At 36.3% G+C, this 16,667-nt stretch overlaps 2 long non-coding RNA genes across 2 annotated transcripts; both read right to left on the bottom strand.

The window, feature by feature from the left end:
• Window positions 1–3,005: 3,005 nt before the first annotated feature.
• On the bottom strand, window positions 3,006–4,385 carry LOC127812572 (uncharacterized). The gene is made up of 3 exons (XR_008025950.1): window positions 3,919–4,385; window positions 3,736–3,837; window positions 3,006–3,200 (listed from the first exon to the last, which is right to left on the bottom strand). It is a non-coding gene; the product is annotated as an uncharacterized LOC127812572 (long non-coding RNA).
• A 217-nt stretch (window positions 4,386–4,602) lies between these two features.
• LOC127812498 (uncharacterized) lies at window positions 4,603–5,459 on the bottom strand. Its single transcript, XR_008025932.1, has 3 exons — window positions 5,280–5,459; window positions 4,950–5,194; window positions 4,603–4,875 (listed from the first exon to the last, which is right to left on the bottom strand). It is a non-coding gene; the product is annotated as an uncharacterized LOC127812498 (long non-coding RNA).
• Window positions 5,460–16,667: the final 11,208 nt, after the last annotated feature.

The following is a 16,667-nucleotide window of genomic DNA, read 5'->3' as shown; positions in this document are numbered from 1 at the left end:
TGACATACATACTTTAGAAAATATTTGAAATCTTATCAAGCTAGTTTCAGAACATGTATAGAAACATGATTAAGATAAGTTTTGAAATATAGAACATAAGTTTTGAAACATAATGCACAAATTTTAGATTTTTTAAACTTTTGAATTTTCGTACCAAAACTACATTTGGGTTTTCCATAGGTTTCGAAACATGATTTCAACATATTGAATTTTTTGTTCTAATTTTGGTTTTTCCTAAAACACATTATCTGATTAATCAAAAAAATGTCACAACATAGCGCACAACTATACTCGAGTGATGTTTTAATCTTTTACTCGATTGATTTTCGGAACAACTCGAGTGATATTGGCTATTTGACTGAGACTTGAGTAAAAGGATATTTTAGTCGATTAAGGCCATTTGATTAGTCGAGTGACTCAAGTGAGCTACTTAAGTGAAATTTGCAATCTCTTGGCTATGATGCTTTACTTGATAGTTGATTTTTCTTATTTGATTATTTGGATGATTACTCTTAATTGAGGATTTTGCCTATTCGGCTAAACACCTAGCATACCTTCACTATAAACCAAATTTTACTAGATTAGCTATGCTGGAAAAATGATTATTTTCTCTTCTAACTCTAATTTTTCTGAACTTTCTTTTTATTTCTCCCTAGAACATTCCCTCAGAATATCTAATACGAAAGCTAGTCCTAAGAATTTCTAGCCTAGGTACTTTTGGGCTGAAGCAGATTTGGTTGAACATATTGATTGGATTAGTCTCCTGAGAACTTTGGCGATAATGATACTAACTTAAAATCAATGCCTAAAAGTATTAAGTTCTAAAGCAACTACTCATTTTGATTTTCTAGGGCCTAAGAATCCATATAAGTGAAAAATGCAACCTTCTAGAGAAAGCTAATACCTAAAAGATTACTTACCAAAGAAAACCTATAATCTACTAAACTTTAACTATAGTTGAGTGATTTATGGATGTTTATAGATACCCTTTCGATAAGCAGCCATTCTAAAATCTATTTGAGTAATAAATATTACTCTTCTTAAACTCCTAGGATCTAATTTTAAATTCCAGCCAAGACATAACCTCTTGACACACCTAAAACATTCATTAATGCACAACAAGCACACATTAATCGAAATGCTAGAACAACATTCATAAATTAAATATAGAAATTAAAGTGATCAATGAATTAAAAGACATATATTGATAACAATAAACTAAATGAGCATAAGTTTAAAAGGTAAGAGAGAAAGACGACATAAATTAAACTTACAAATTTAAATACAAGAATTATAATTTGAAAACTTAATAAGCCATAACTATAAATAGGACTATATTTTGATTATGCAGAGAAACTAAGAGCTATAAAAACCAGAAATTTCCCAAAGAAAAAATGATATCATCTTTATAGCATGGAGAATAATCATTTGATTTCTAATTTAATCATTTGAACAAAATATTCTTTGAAGGGCATTTAGAAATTTGATTTGATATCTTTGCTAATGACACATATGATGAGATGACAGATTTAAGTACAGTCAATTAATACTCCATATGAATAATGCTAAGGAGATTTGAGAAAGAAGTATACTTTAGGTATACTTTACCTTGAACGCACACTTTAGCAACACATTTTGCTAGATGAGAGCATATTCCTTTTGAGCATTCTTTAGCTTTGATCAGATCAAAAGATTTGTTATAATGATCATCGTTATAATACTGTCCTTTTCGGATATAGAACTGCAAGGCACACAAAGGACTTTTGGATGCCCAGTTTCTTGGGTTCTTAAGGGTTAGCACGATAGATAACAATTAAGAATAACCCTTTTTTCAGACTTATAAATATTTTAGATCCACATACTGATTTGAAATAGATATGCAGAGTGGACCAAACTCATTGATTAAAAAAAATGAGGAGAACAACATTGAAAACATTTGTTGTGACATGATAGCTCCTTTTGATGGAAAACTGGTTTTCATATGCCACCAGAAAATCAGTTTTTCATCAAAAGTAATCCATTTTGAAAATAGATTTTTAATAAAAAAAAAAAAAGATGCAGCTTGAATTCATTTGACAATTTGAATAATTTTCTATGACGTGCATTTTAAAAAACAGATTTGATGAACAATACAGATGATTTTGAGCACATGCAAAGAGTAATGCAATTTTAATAAGTTATGCAAATGGTTTTGAAAATATGTAATATGAAATGCAATTTCCAAAAGAAAAATAGCACTTCCTGATAGCTCATAAGCATAAACGGATTCATGAGATTTAACAAAAGTTAACACTACTGATGATTGATGGAGAATGTAGAGATGGAGACTACTTGTTCTTTCTCTTTTCATTTAAGTATACTCACTGAATGATGCTTTGCAAGAGAATTGTTTTTGATGCTGCTACTTCATTTCAAATAAGGATTAGAACAGATAACTCATATGCAAGATTTTGATATATCACGAATATGTTGAAAAATCATTTATGTAGATAAGTATATAGCAAAAAGAATAATTTTATCAATGAATATAAAAATCACCCAAATCAGCTAAATGAAACTCATATAATTACACTACAAGAGTTTCAACTTTTTCCGGCGGTGAAAAAATCGCCGGAAAAAGTTTTACCGACGGTAATTATAATCGCCGAAAATACCTTTGTCGGGAAAGTTTTCCGGTGGTTTTCAACTGCCGGAATAGACTATTTAAATCGCCGGTAAAAATAATCATTACCAGCAGTTTAGAAAAACCACTAGCAAAGTTCTAACTTTGTTCCCGGTTTAAAAACCACCGGTAAAAAGATTTTCCGGCGGTTCTTAAACCGCTGGCAAAGGTCAACCGCCGAAAAAAAAAAAAAAAAAAAAAAAAAAAAAAAAAACTACCGGCAATTTTTTTTAAAAAAATTTAAAAAACTATACAAACAATCAATAAATAACTTGTATATATATCCACAGCAACAAAAAACCACCAACAATTAAAGGATTCACCCACACATAATAAGTATAACAATTGTATACAATAAATCTATTTAAGTACAACATCATTTAGAAAAATCGATCTTGTCTCGTTTCATTATGCAATACCATACAAAAGCACATACAAATCAACTCTAAACTAAAACATGTCCAAGTGACCTCAGATAACCTTTGATTACGCTACCATGCCATTCTCCAACCAAAATTGCATATCATATTTTGTCGATCTGCATTGGAAAATAATAGATCTATTTAAGTATGTACGTTAATTATAAAATTGCATAAAATATGTACAAAATTACATAACAATGGTATACAATAGATCTATTTAAGTACAACACACTTAATCAGTCATATTTAAGTACAAGACATTTCAAATTTGTATGTACGTTAACCATGAAATTGCATATCATAATAGATGCATATAAGACAAAAATACTTACATCAGAGACTCTCCACAGTATCGTAGTTTTACTATTATTAGCATCCCTCAAGTCACGCATCCCAGAAAATTATCGAGGCAATGGATATAAAGGCTTCAGCACTTTCTAAATACTAATTTCAACAAACTCATTACCTAATTCTACTCCCCCTACAGACTTGGTCAAATCAATAGACACAATGATTGCCTCAGTAACAATGTGACGAGATATTCCTCCATTCATCAAGTGAACAAATTCACCAATCTGTGTTTAAACAAGCATAAATGATTTTGAAGTATATTTTACATTTTAGTATATTAACTATTTGGTAGCGAATTACCTCTAAATGATGACCACATTCTGGTGTCGATAATCCAGCGCATTCAGCTTCGAGTGATGGTGTGCTTGCATGTGCGGCAAAAGCACTAGCATGCGAGGATGGCTATATTTCAAAATAGTTTAGTTAATATATATAGTAAACATACAATTTTAAATCACGAAATGCACTAATGGAACGACATACTTGTCTCGGTTGTGGTGTATTGTCTGGAGCCGGTGGTGTATGTCCCATTGCCTCAAGTATTGCACGAACTTGCATTCGAACTTGACTTTGGATTTGAGCTTGAAATTTTTCTTCTAGCTCGACAATAATTTGCGCACGCATTTGGTCATACTACTCTTGGGGCACCTGATATTGTTGTCTTTGTCTAACCTTAGTTGGGCATGTTCCAAGTCCTCCCATCCTTACCATGCCATGCCTATCTTTGCCTAGTATTTGAGTAAAGACATCCTCTAGCGATTCTAGGGTTTGTTCATCATCAGGTATTTGTGACAACCTTGAATCCATTTGTTCCTTAAGAAACACTTCACAAGTTAGTTACATAAGTTGACAAGTAAAAGAAACAAAATATATTTACAACTTTCAAAGTTTAGAAAGACATACGATTATATATGAAGATGTAGAGTCTACTATCTCTCCACTCTTTTTGATGTGTGTCTTTTTAAAAAGCTTGATTCTATCTGGCTTATCTCCACTTTCAATAGTCATCTAAAAACATATATAAGAGATGAAATATATATATTAAATGTTTAAAGTTTAGGCATTACTAATTAAATTATCAATAAATATATATAACTAATATCCATTATATTCTTACCTAATGCCTAACCTGAGGATGTGATCGCCTACTGCTGGTGTGACCCATCTTTTGCTTATCTCGATTGACACGATTTGTCCCACTACGTTCCTACTTGTAATATGATATTAGAACTAGGTATAGAGTGCTTGCTCACATCCCCAATACTCCATAAGAACCTTCCACTATTCTGGGTCCACCCCAGGCGGTATTTTTGACAGATGAGTTGCATCTGTCTCATGGCAATCATAATGCCTCTTCAAGGTGGCTTTGTACTCTCTCCACTTCTTGGAAGCATGTTGCAACCAAATTGATCTCCATGTTGTGGGTACATCAATGTTATCCTGAAATGATACCCTTATTAGAGTATAAAAGTTTAGGGTCTGATAGCTAAGAATCAGAAACGTTATTTACTCACCAAGACCTCTTGCCAGATGCGCTCCTTATATGGTTCCATCCCTGGTGATCTCCAATCAGCAAATGTAAGGGGAGCAATACTCCTTACCATCACACCTAGTTGGGTTTACAACTTAGTTGCCATCTCCCCAACTGGTTGTCCTTCAGCATCAAATTCAATACGAATCTTTTCCTTTCCCCACTTTGAAATTTGTCTTGATATTCCTCTTCCTTTCTTGGCCGTAGATGACATGGAGTTTGTACCTTCTAAAACATAATAACACAATAAAATCACATTGAATTAGGAAAGAATGGTAATTTATTATTAATCATATAAATTTTTGGTATTTACCTTGCTCACTATGTGAGTCTTGAGGGTTGGATTGTGAGTGGATCAAGTCCTCTTCAGGATGCTAGGGATGTGGCGGGACTGGGTTTGGGGTTGGATGATGGGATGGAAGTGACTGTGAATCATTGTGGTGTGAATCTGTACTACGTGACATGGATCCAATTGGCCAACGAGTCTGCCTCTTGGGTGCCATCAGTGTAAAAAACAATCTGTTAACATATCAATTTAGCAAAGAAGACATGTAAATAATTTTCATATTTTATACATGCATATTTGAGTAAGAAGAACCAGGTATCAAGATTGTTTAAGCCTTCATAGGTTGAATTCAAGCAAAGAAGATAGAAGCAAGATTTTTCAAGTATCAGCAAACAACAAGATGAAATGAAATAATATCTTTCCTCCGCATTTCAAATTTTAAATAATTCATAAAAAAAATGATTCCTCCATAAGAAGTTTTATGGTGGAAAAAAATCGAATTTGAAGATTGGGCTGCATGTATAAATGCAACCATTGTGTTTTCAAAGAAGCAATAGAATATGAAGTGACTTAAAATTTTATTGTTTACTATTCAACATATGGATAAATACCAAAAAAGTTATTAATTATTTCTACAGAAGGTGCTTGAATAAATAATAAAAATGGAACATGTAAATTGCTGGCAGACTTATAAGTTCACAGAATTACATTAGCATGTGTGGGTTGCATTTGAGAGAAAGAATTAAACAAAAGAGTAAGAAGAAAATTTGAAAAGTCCATTGCCTAACCTTCAAGATCTGGAATTAATGAATTTGTGAATAGATTTGTCTATTAACAAGTCTTCACTAATAGCAACTCCCCTCATCTTTGCTGCCATTGATTTAGAGACATATTTGATGCATGTGCAATAAATTGACAACTCCAAAAGACTGTTAAGTTGGGGAGAAAAAAAAAACAAGAAACCAAAGATCCATTAAGCAGTTTTGAGGCAATAAAAGAAATGCCACCATAGAATTAAAAGTAAAAAGAAAACACAAGAAACTTGCCAAACTAAGATTTAAGGTGTCACAATGATATTAAACATTGGAGAGCATTTTTCCTACCATCATACTATATGCCTAATTCAAACACAAGAAAACATATGATGCTAGAAAATTGTACGACCAACATCAAACATTAATTTAAATTAAATAAATTAATTTAAATTAATTTAGGCATTGTATCTCGTGCTACACGTCCAGTAGATCATGGAATATAATCATTTAGGCAAGCAAAAGCAGATCCCGGTTAACATAACATGATTTTGACTTGTGTTGTCAAGCTATATGTCCAGGTAGATCGTGCTGCGATCTCAGCTAACATACCATGGATGTTACTTGTTTAAAAGATCGAGAGGGAATACCCAAGTAGGTCGCAGACCATGACTTGAGTCAAGATGAAAGGACCCAACTTAAACCGAGCTCCAAGAAGCTTTTGCATATCAAGCTAGGCTCGAGAATATAACGTGGAAGGAGCTTTCAGAATATAAGTAAAGATAGACCCAAAGAATTCCTAGCTCACGGCTTAGCAAACTTGTGATAGCTCGCATATTTGAAATAACTCGTTATTAATGGACATGATAATCAAGATGTAAATCCAATAAGTCGTGAACTGCCATAGTTAAGCGAATCGAGGAAAACCTTAGTTAATGCATCTTGACATTCAGCCGTAATGGCTAGATAATAATGATCTGAGTCTCAGCTGGTACGTCATAGCGAGGTAATATCTGGATCATGTTGAAAGCCTTGCCGAGATATATGTCCGAGTATATCGCCTTGTGATCTCAGCTAACATGCCACGACTCCAATTTAATCGCTCTTGTATTGCCAAGTTATATGTTCAGGTGGATCATAGGCTGACCCTAGCTAACATACCATGACTTTTTATTTAATTGACTTGTATCACCAAGTTATATGTCCAGGTAGATCGCATTGTGATCTCAGCTAACAAACCATGGCTTTTTACAAGTTTGACTAGTTGAGAGGGAATACCCAAGTAGGTCGTAGATCATAACTTGTGTCAAGATGAAAGGACCCTAGCTAGTGAACCCTTCACGCGAGATCATTAATGGAAGTGGTTGCTCAATAGGTGCCAAACCAAACAGTAAGTCAAGATGAATGGGTCTCAATTCGCATATCAAGACCTGGGGGAGGACCAAGATGAATTCTCAGATAAGCTGCAAACCATAGCACGGAGGCTAAGATGAATGGGCCCCAGCTCGCAAACCATGGTATCTTTACCCCCAATTTTAAGGACATTCAATCGAATATAAACAAGAGTAAAGTGCAATAAGCGTACAGAATGAAAAATTTACAAATTCTAATTAGATTTACAAGAATTAATTGTAACAAAAAGTTGAAGCATAAGTAAGAATCAGTTACGTTCATTGGGAGTAAGGACAAAGGTGCTCCGTATTCCAAGCACGTGGGAGAACAGCCCCATCCATATTTGCGGAGCGATACACTCCATTTCCCAGGCTTTCTTTGATAATATAAGGGCCTTTGCAGTTCATACCTAATGTTCGATCGCTAGCCTTGCGAGCTCCATGAAGAACAAGGCGCAGCACGAGATCACCAATGTCATAGCATCGAACTCGAATCCTCTTATTTGTAATACCTCGCAGCCCGTTGTTGGTAGGCCGCCTCCCTCAGGCAACCTGTTAGAGGTTCCTGCAATACAAGGCCCACCATGGATAGTAAAAATAATTCTTACCGCAGTCGCTCAATCTTACTCGAGAGCTTGACAAGGCTCTGTTTGATCTAACTGTTGGGGCTGCTAGCTTTCTGGTCACCCTGCATAATCATGCAAGCGACCTCTTCTGATCAATTCCTCAATTGCATCCTTCAATGAATGCCCAACATTCGGAGGTGTTGTGTCCCACCTCGTTATGGTAAGCAAAAAACTTGTCCTTATTTCTAAATCTATTAGGAGTCCTTATGGGATTAGGCCTCCAAAAATCCTCTTGGCTCTTCTCAGTAGCGAATATCATATCTTGAGTGTCAGTTAGGATGTTGAATTCTCGTAGCGACCTCGGTGCGCAAGTCGCTCATCTCCTAGCTCGTTCCTTAAGTTCTTAGCGACCTGATTATTGACACCATTGTCCCTTTCCTTGCTCTAGCTGGTGCTTCCAGTCTCATCCTTTTGATCACCTGACTTCTTCGAGCAAAAAGTCTCCTCCCATCTGATCTCCTTTGCAGCTTGTTCATAGAACTTGCCTAGGTCCCTCATGAGGGATTTGTAGATGGTCTCATAGAGCTCCCAATCCTTTCAGAGCCCCATAGATATCGCGGTCAGAGTACTTTCATCCGATGGGTTTTCAACATTATTGACCTCATGCTTGAACCTCTCAATGTAATCCTTCAAGGATTCATTGGGCCGCTAGAACACTATAGTGAGATGATAAGTCGGGGCGAGCTACCTCCTCAGCGACCTGTATCGACTGATAAACTTTCTCTGACAATCCTACCAGCTACAGATGCCGCAAGGACAAAGACTCCTTAACCAGGTCCGAGGTATATCTCCCAAGGTTGGGGGGAAGACACGGCATTTCACCAGCGAACTTGAAGTTTGAAGGTCCATCTGAACGTTGAAAGCATCCAGATGGTCATATGGATCGCCTTCTCCGTTGTTTTGAGGGATATTGTGGTCTTGAATCTGTGAGGGAGAGGCTTCAGTTCGATTTCCCTGGAGAGTGGGGTCCTCTTTTCGCGACCTTCCCTTCGATCATGAATCTCGTGTCTTGCCTCCAACTATTGGACCCTCTGTAGTAATCCTTCTATGGTAGGGTTTGGATCCATAGATCGCCCCATACGAGATTGCTTCTCCCATCTGCTAGCTCGCTCTAGCGAATGGCGATCTCACGACATACCCGCCTCCTATTCTCGGGGTCTCGCATGTTGTGACATGTGGCACTATCTGGGCTAACCCTAACCGAACTTTCTCCCCAGTGCGAATTTCCACGTCGCTGATTCCCTTCATGAATCTTTTCACGGCAATCTCTATAATGATTCACCATCGCCCCGCGATTTATAGGGTTCACCTCCAGCTCGCTATTACGGGATCGTTGTTCCTCCATCCCCGAAGACCGCAGTTTGATGAATGTACTGATCCAGCCCGTCATGGCGTTCTTCTAACTTCTCTTTCATTCGGAGTAGGTCTTCCACCACGAGGCTGAGGGACACCTCCGGGTGGCATAGCCTCCACCTGCATTTGGCTGCTTGAACTTGCGTTTGGGCCAACGCCCTAACTGCATCAACGAGATGCATGACTGTATTCTCCAGCATTTTTTGACGTTGTTACCAAGCTTGCATCACCTCTATCCCGGAGGTAGGGGCCGCGAATTGGCAGGGAACTCGCGCAGGGATGCCAAGGGTGGCTCCAGATGATGGGGGCATAGAAGTAGTTGCAGCGGTTATGACCGTGCTCCCAACTGGTGGAACTTCCGGCAGTTGATTAACATGGTCTTCAGAACTTCTTGTGTTTCTCCCTCTCGCCATTGATATCAATCAGAGTAGCCCTTCCTCTAGCGCCAAAATGTTGACATGCAGATTTGGTCGATCATGATTCATTTTCCCGCTCTGAGAAATGGACACGAAAGAGGAGAAGAGAAGACATACTAGGGAAATTTGCGTGGTTTAGTCAGTGTTCCCGCAGTCAGCACTTGCAAGCACTCCGACGCTCAAGTAAGTAAGGGAGTCAAGAAAAACTGTGTATCAGTAGGCTAGCAGGGAAAGCATACCTTGGCTCTGGCAAGAGCTCACTAATATAGGAGGAGATGTCCCTCCGTATGCTTGTGTCGTGTATGTGCAGGTGATGGGATTGAATATCCGGCGTTGATGATGGTACCCAGGTCACAGCAAGGTGCTGATAGGACCCTCATTAATGTGGATAGGATTCGCCATTAATGAAGATGGGATCTGAGGCGGGCGCGCAGATACCCAAAAAAGGCCGTAATGATGCAATTTACAGGCTGATATAGGGCCAGGATGGGATCGGCATGGGCCGAGAGAGAGGGGCCGGATTAGGCCTGAACGATTTAGCCATAATGATGCTTGGCCCACGACTATTCTCTGGTCATGTAGCGGTCCTCTTGCATATGCGAGCTGAATGGTCGATCTATGGGCTGAATGCATTGCTGAGAGCTCACTTGGTTTCGCGGTCTGCGAGCTAAATACGTCACTGAGAGCTCACATGATTCCGCAACCTGAGCTCAGAGTAGACGAAGTGCGACATAGCTCTGACGACCTCAGCCTTAGGCTTATTTAGGCTTCAAGAGATTGGGTCAGCCTATTGGATCGAGCCTAGCCCGCTTCATGTGATCAGAAAATACATATATTTAACAAGATGTTTTATAGTTATGATATGATCAAATTATTCAATTTATTGTTGATTTTAGATTTCATATTTATTGTGAATTTTTATTTTATCTCTTTTCCAGTAGCATCTCCCCCTTAGCAATTCTAAGAGATAAGATGTTACAAAATATCTTGAAGATTATGATGCAATAAAATTATTTGATGAAAACACTTTTCATAAACTACTAACTAGTGCAGCAGTGGATAAACTAAATAAGAATGCTTGAACAACACACATGATTTCTTATAAAAGATAAATTAAAAAAGCACTTTTGACATTTGATTTATATATGAAGATATTGATATGAGAATGTAGGCATATTCGAAAGATGTCTAGGAAACATATTTGTATGCAACAAAACTAATGTTTAAAAATCTTTTTATGTAACTAATGAAAACTAGAACAAAAGAGAATGCTGATGGAATTTTCATGAAAGGGCATTAAAGAGATTGAAAGAGATTTTTTATAAAAATTGAAAGTGAAATAGATTTTATACATATAATTTTTTATGTAAAGATAAAGAAGTATATTTAAAATGAAAAGATTATGAAACAATATTGAAAATGTAAAAGAGTGTGATATTTAAGATAATTCTAACCATAAAAATGTTTTAATGACAGTTGTAAAAACAATGTGATCTGCTAAATTTATGTATAAAAGATATATGCATAATAGATAAAGAAAAATGCTGTTGGAAATAATACAAAAAACAATCACCAAGGACATAACTTTTTTTAAGTGGTTCAGCCAACTGGCTTAGTCCACTAGCTTAACTTCTTATTGAGAATTTTGAAAACATCCACTAAAAATAGTAGTTTTTATAGGTTCAACTATAATCTCCTATAATATCCGAGGTTTTATAAAACTTATATATTTAAAGAAATAGGACATTGCAAAAGATCATGAAAGTTCAGGGGTCAAAATACAAAAGTATAAAATTTCAAGTCAAAGTGTAATTTTGGGAAACTTAGTAACGAACACGTTGAAAAAACAAACCAACCAAACTTTCCATTAAAAGTCATCATGGGGCACCATTAACGAGGCTAACACTTGGCTAGACAAGTGGAAAAAAAGGAATGGCCATAATTCTCTATGAATTAGCCATGGGTGGAAGCTTAAGGCATACTAGTGGAAATTGAACCAAAACTAGGTTGATTTGAGGGGATTAAGAGTGAGGAACAAGTTCTTGAAAGTGAGGGGAAGATTTTGAAAAAAAAAAGAGTGAATTTCATTAAGAAATGAGGGAGAAATAGAGCTTCGTTGGATTTTTGGGCTTTGCTGGAAAAGAGGTTAAAGCTGCTAGAAAACGGTTGGGGAAGGTCGGTTTAAGCCTATATTCATGTAGAGGGGAGAGAGAGGAAGGTGTAGGAACAAATGGGGAGTGAAACAAAGTTAAAATGAGGGAGGAAAAGGCATAAAACCAAGGAATAGCCGAAATCGGGTCACCATTACCAGAGAATAAGACCGGTGCGTATGGTGCATGCGCTAGCTCAACCAGCACCTTCTTGGAGCGCATACGAGAACATGGTAAGTCCTAAAAACCTAGAAAAAAAAAACAAAAAAAATGAAGAAAAATAAGATAAAGAGGTTTATGGAAAACAATATGGTACTTTTTTACAAAAACTTGTGTTTATTATAGAAAACCAAGCTCGGTAAATGTGAACAATGCTTCTATAGATAAAATAGTGAGGTGAGTGGTTCTTGCATGTAATTTGTTTTATCCCGAACATTTATAATTTCATTTCGTGTGGTTTGTGCTTTGCATATCATGTTCTCCTATTAACAAAAGCATATTAGTCCCATTTACCATGCATCATGACATTGTGGCTAGTTGATGTTAGGGTCATCATATGTAATCGGGAAAGGATCACGTGCTTGTGCAGTGGGGCAAAGTAATGTGGACATGATGGTCTTCTGTTTTGCAGATCTCTCGAAATACTTATTTGCAAACTCTATAGGCACCCTTCAGAGACTTATTCGAGGTCTCCCTACTTTTTTCGATTCTCATTGCTCCTGTTTTCACCGATGCTCCATCCTTCTGCTCCGCAGGACAACAGGTTAAGCCCCTAGCTATTGATCTCCTCTGGTGATTCCTTATTCTTCTTTCTCACCTGGCCCTATCGACTATGTTTGGATTAAAGTCCAAATCCTAAATAGCATGAGAGAAACTAATCAAAACGAACACGAAGAACACACGAGATTTATAATGATTCACTTTCGATATGAGAGCTACGTCCATTGCCGCCGCTGTAAGTTTTTCAATATAATTGAATTGGAGATTACAAGAATGCATACCAGCACTCTCTAATAACCACCCTAATATAAGTAAAAATTAGGGCAACACAAATACATATAAAAACCCAAAACTGCCCTTGTTATAAAGTTCCATATAAAAATTTTACCCAGGGGGCTCTGTCCCCTACAACCCAAAACTACCCTTGTTATAAAAGTTGATCTGTGTATTGAGTTTGTGTAGGGGTAATATGCGTTAAAGTGATAAATCACACCTACAAATCCTATCACATAGGGATGACAAGTACATGTCAAAATTGTGACAACATGTTGATTTCAATAAAGGACTCTTCTCTCTCACCGAAGGTGGTAAAGTGTGCTCGCACCAACAACTAGAAATGTCGAGACTTTTCTTTACTCAATTATCGGCTACAACATGAGACTTCTTTTAATAATGCATTGTTTCTCTCTACTAATATGCTTTTCAATAGTATCCTTCCAACATCCACAGTTGTGGTGACAACATCAACCTTCCAATGATAACTTCAAATGAAGGCAACAAACATCATATCTTCACAACTATGGTAGCAAGAAACTATTATCAAACTTGAACTCACATTTTTTTTTTTTAATTTTCCACACATTTTCTAACACACTAAGCCAAAGCTCTAAAACCACTATTACGATTGGCAAACCAAGAACAAAACCATAAATCAATTAAAAAAATAATGACATACAAAAAATTAATATAGTTCGATTCAAAAGTCTATGTTAATGATCTCATCACAAAGGAATAATCCATCAATTGATTTAAACTAACTTCATGGTTTCAGATAACTATAATTACACCTAGAGGCGGATCTAGGGATGAATCTGGGAGAGGGCTGTCCCTAGATCCATCAGTGATTTCAGCCCCTCTCCCATCCCAAATAGTTTAAATTCCAAGAAAGATTTGAGGGAGGACTGAGGCTGGCACAGGCTGCAACCTATGCCTACCCCCTAGATCTGCCCTTGATTACACCACACATTAAAATTCTAATTACCATATAATAAAACACATAACACAACTATAAAAATCTGAGCATATATCTCTCGACATATTATTGTAAGCAATCCATTAACAACTAAAATATGATAACCTGTTCATAGGCTTCAAATGACAATTATAGCAAAATGAGGTTCCCCAAACATGTTATATTCTTTTAATTAAAATCATCATCCGACAATTATTATTTGATAAATTTCTATCAGATTAATCTTGTCAAAGAAAATAAAATAATTTTAATTAAATTAAAATTTAGAAAATGATCTCCAACATGGGCAAAAAAAAAAAAAAGGAAAATAAAAAAGTTGCATGCAGAGAATTAATGAAGCATTTAGACAGTACAAACAAACATGGACTGGACGCAATATTATATATATATTGACAATTGCGGTAAGATTTGTATGTGCTATGTTTTTGCTATTTGATAACAATGGGGTCTCACACTCATAGGCATAGGGATACATAGACAAGTACATAGGTGACCAATGTTGGGAAACGTGTCATTGGACATGATTCGTCATGAGAATCCATTTTGATTATATGTTGATAGAATTCACATATGAGATGAATGTAACTAATTCTTGGACTTGAGGTTGTTACGATCATTTCATAAGAAGATCGATATGCTTTGACATTGTTTCGACGGGCCTAGACAAAGGCTGCACATGAGCGATCGTTAGGCATATCGTGAGGCTTATGGAAATGGGTGCATAACCAAGATGAGACTTGTCTATCATTTGATAGAGAATGATGTATCTAAGACGCCTTCAATGAATATTCACTTTAAATCCATGGCCATGGTGAAGAAGATCAATAAGGAGTTATTGATTCATTTTCTATTAAGTGAAGATATCCGGATGAACAAAGAAAACTCATGTGATCCTAATCAATCAACACATCACGAGACTTTAGATCACATAAGATACATTGACAAGAGGATCAAATTACACGGTAATCATGCTCGTGATAGGTTATTTATGCATTATGAATCCTTCTGAATAATTAAGTAAGCATGATGCCTTGCTAGAGGCTAATCTTGTCTTATGTGTTCATACCGACATATTGCCAATATATTCGAAAGTCTAATGAGTCATACGCAATAGGCACGATCTCTGGCTTAAACCAGGAGAGCAGATGTATGGTTAAGTGGGACATTTCGGCAAGAAGTTGTGCCGTCGTAGATTCTCACTGAAAAAGAACAAATAGACGTAATGACGTCAATATGACGAGGGGTCGTCATAAAGGAAAGAGTTTTATAAAATGGCAATTGATTAAATTAGGAAAAAGTTTATAATTTAATAATTTTCTATTTGTTGAAATGACAAATAAGAAATAATATATATTTGGCCTTAATTTAATATTTGGGTTAAATAAAGTATTTGGGTAAAATATTAAATTAAATTAATATTTAGGCTAAATATTAAATTAAATATTATATTTGGCCTAAATTAGATTTGGGCCAAATATTAACTTAAATAATATATTTGGGCTAAATTAGATTTAAATCAAATATTTTATTTAAATTTATAATTGGATTTAGACCACTTAATTAATTCTTAATTGGACTAGGATAAATGGGCCGAGCCATATCCATTAGGGTTTAAGAAATCCTGTGAAGCTTCTTTATAAATACCCCTTCATGGGTTACCTAAATAAAATGAAGTAATTTTGTGTAATTTTTCATGAGTTGAATAACAATTGTCATTCACTCTTCTTGTTTCTTTTTGCATTAATAAGAAATGAGGGCATTTTTTTTTCATCCATACACATGTCGCGAAAAGGAGAAGGAGTTAGCATTCCTATTCCGCTCTCCTCGCCAACAGACACGTGTCGCGTATCATGAGTTAGAGGTCGGATACTTAGACGGCTCGGATCCGCAAACAACTCGAAAATCTAAATGTTAGATTTATTTTATTTGTATGTGAATGATTTAATTTCGACATTAATCCAATCGTCGAGATCGGGATAACGCTCAAAAGTTTGAACTACGTTGCTTGTCCCATAGCGATCTTGCTTTACTTTCACATTGTGAAAGAACTTCATGGTTAGTTTTTGGTAGTCGATCGTCGATCTCCACTAGACCTAATGTTTCCGGCCACTGTACTCCCAATATGACTTGATAGACGGCCACCAGTAATATATAAAAATAAGCCCTAATGGAATGGTTCTGGATGATGAGCGTAAGATTCAGGCATCTCCCAATACATTTGATTTTTTCACAATTTCCCACCATCACCTAAAAAGATTTGTCACGTACAACAGGTAATGCAAACTTATTAACAATGGACTGGTCTATGAAATTACGTGTACTTCCTTCCTCAATACATATAGTAATCTCATTGTTTTTAATTTTCCCAATAACACACAGTTTGTGGATGGTTCATCCCTGCCATAGCGTGGAAGGAGATTTCTGGTAATGGTTCAATGAGGGGATTCGCATCATTCCCGTGGCATTATTCTTTCTTCTGAATTTTTGGAGCAGTCTTCTATTATGAAAAGTTGGGATCGTTGGCACCGGCGTCCCAGAACATATTTCTCGTCATAGTAAAAATAGAAGCTCTTTTTCCCTACAATCCCTTGCTTCTTGACCTAATATGCATCGCACAGGAACCGTTGCATTTGGAGGAAGTAGTTTTTGGCTTTGAGGAGGCCTGCTATTATGTAGGATTGGGTTCGCTGAAAACGGGTTGTGTTTTGGGACCGAAATGCAACGTTCTTTTTCTTCTTCTTCTTCTCTTGCAATA

Source organism: Diospyros lotus, chromosome 11, assembly GCF_014633365.1.
Source record: "Diospyros lotus cultivar Yz01 chromosome 11, ASM1463336v1, whole genome shotgun sequence".
NCBI classification, from domain to species: Eukaryota; Viridiplantae; Streptophyta; class Magnoliopsida; order Ericales; family Ebenaceae; genus Diospyros; species Diospyros lotus.
This window is presented reverse-complemented; position numbering and strand designations above follow the sequence as displayed.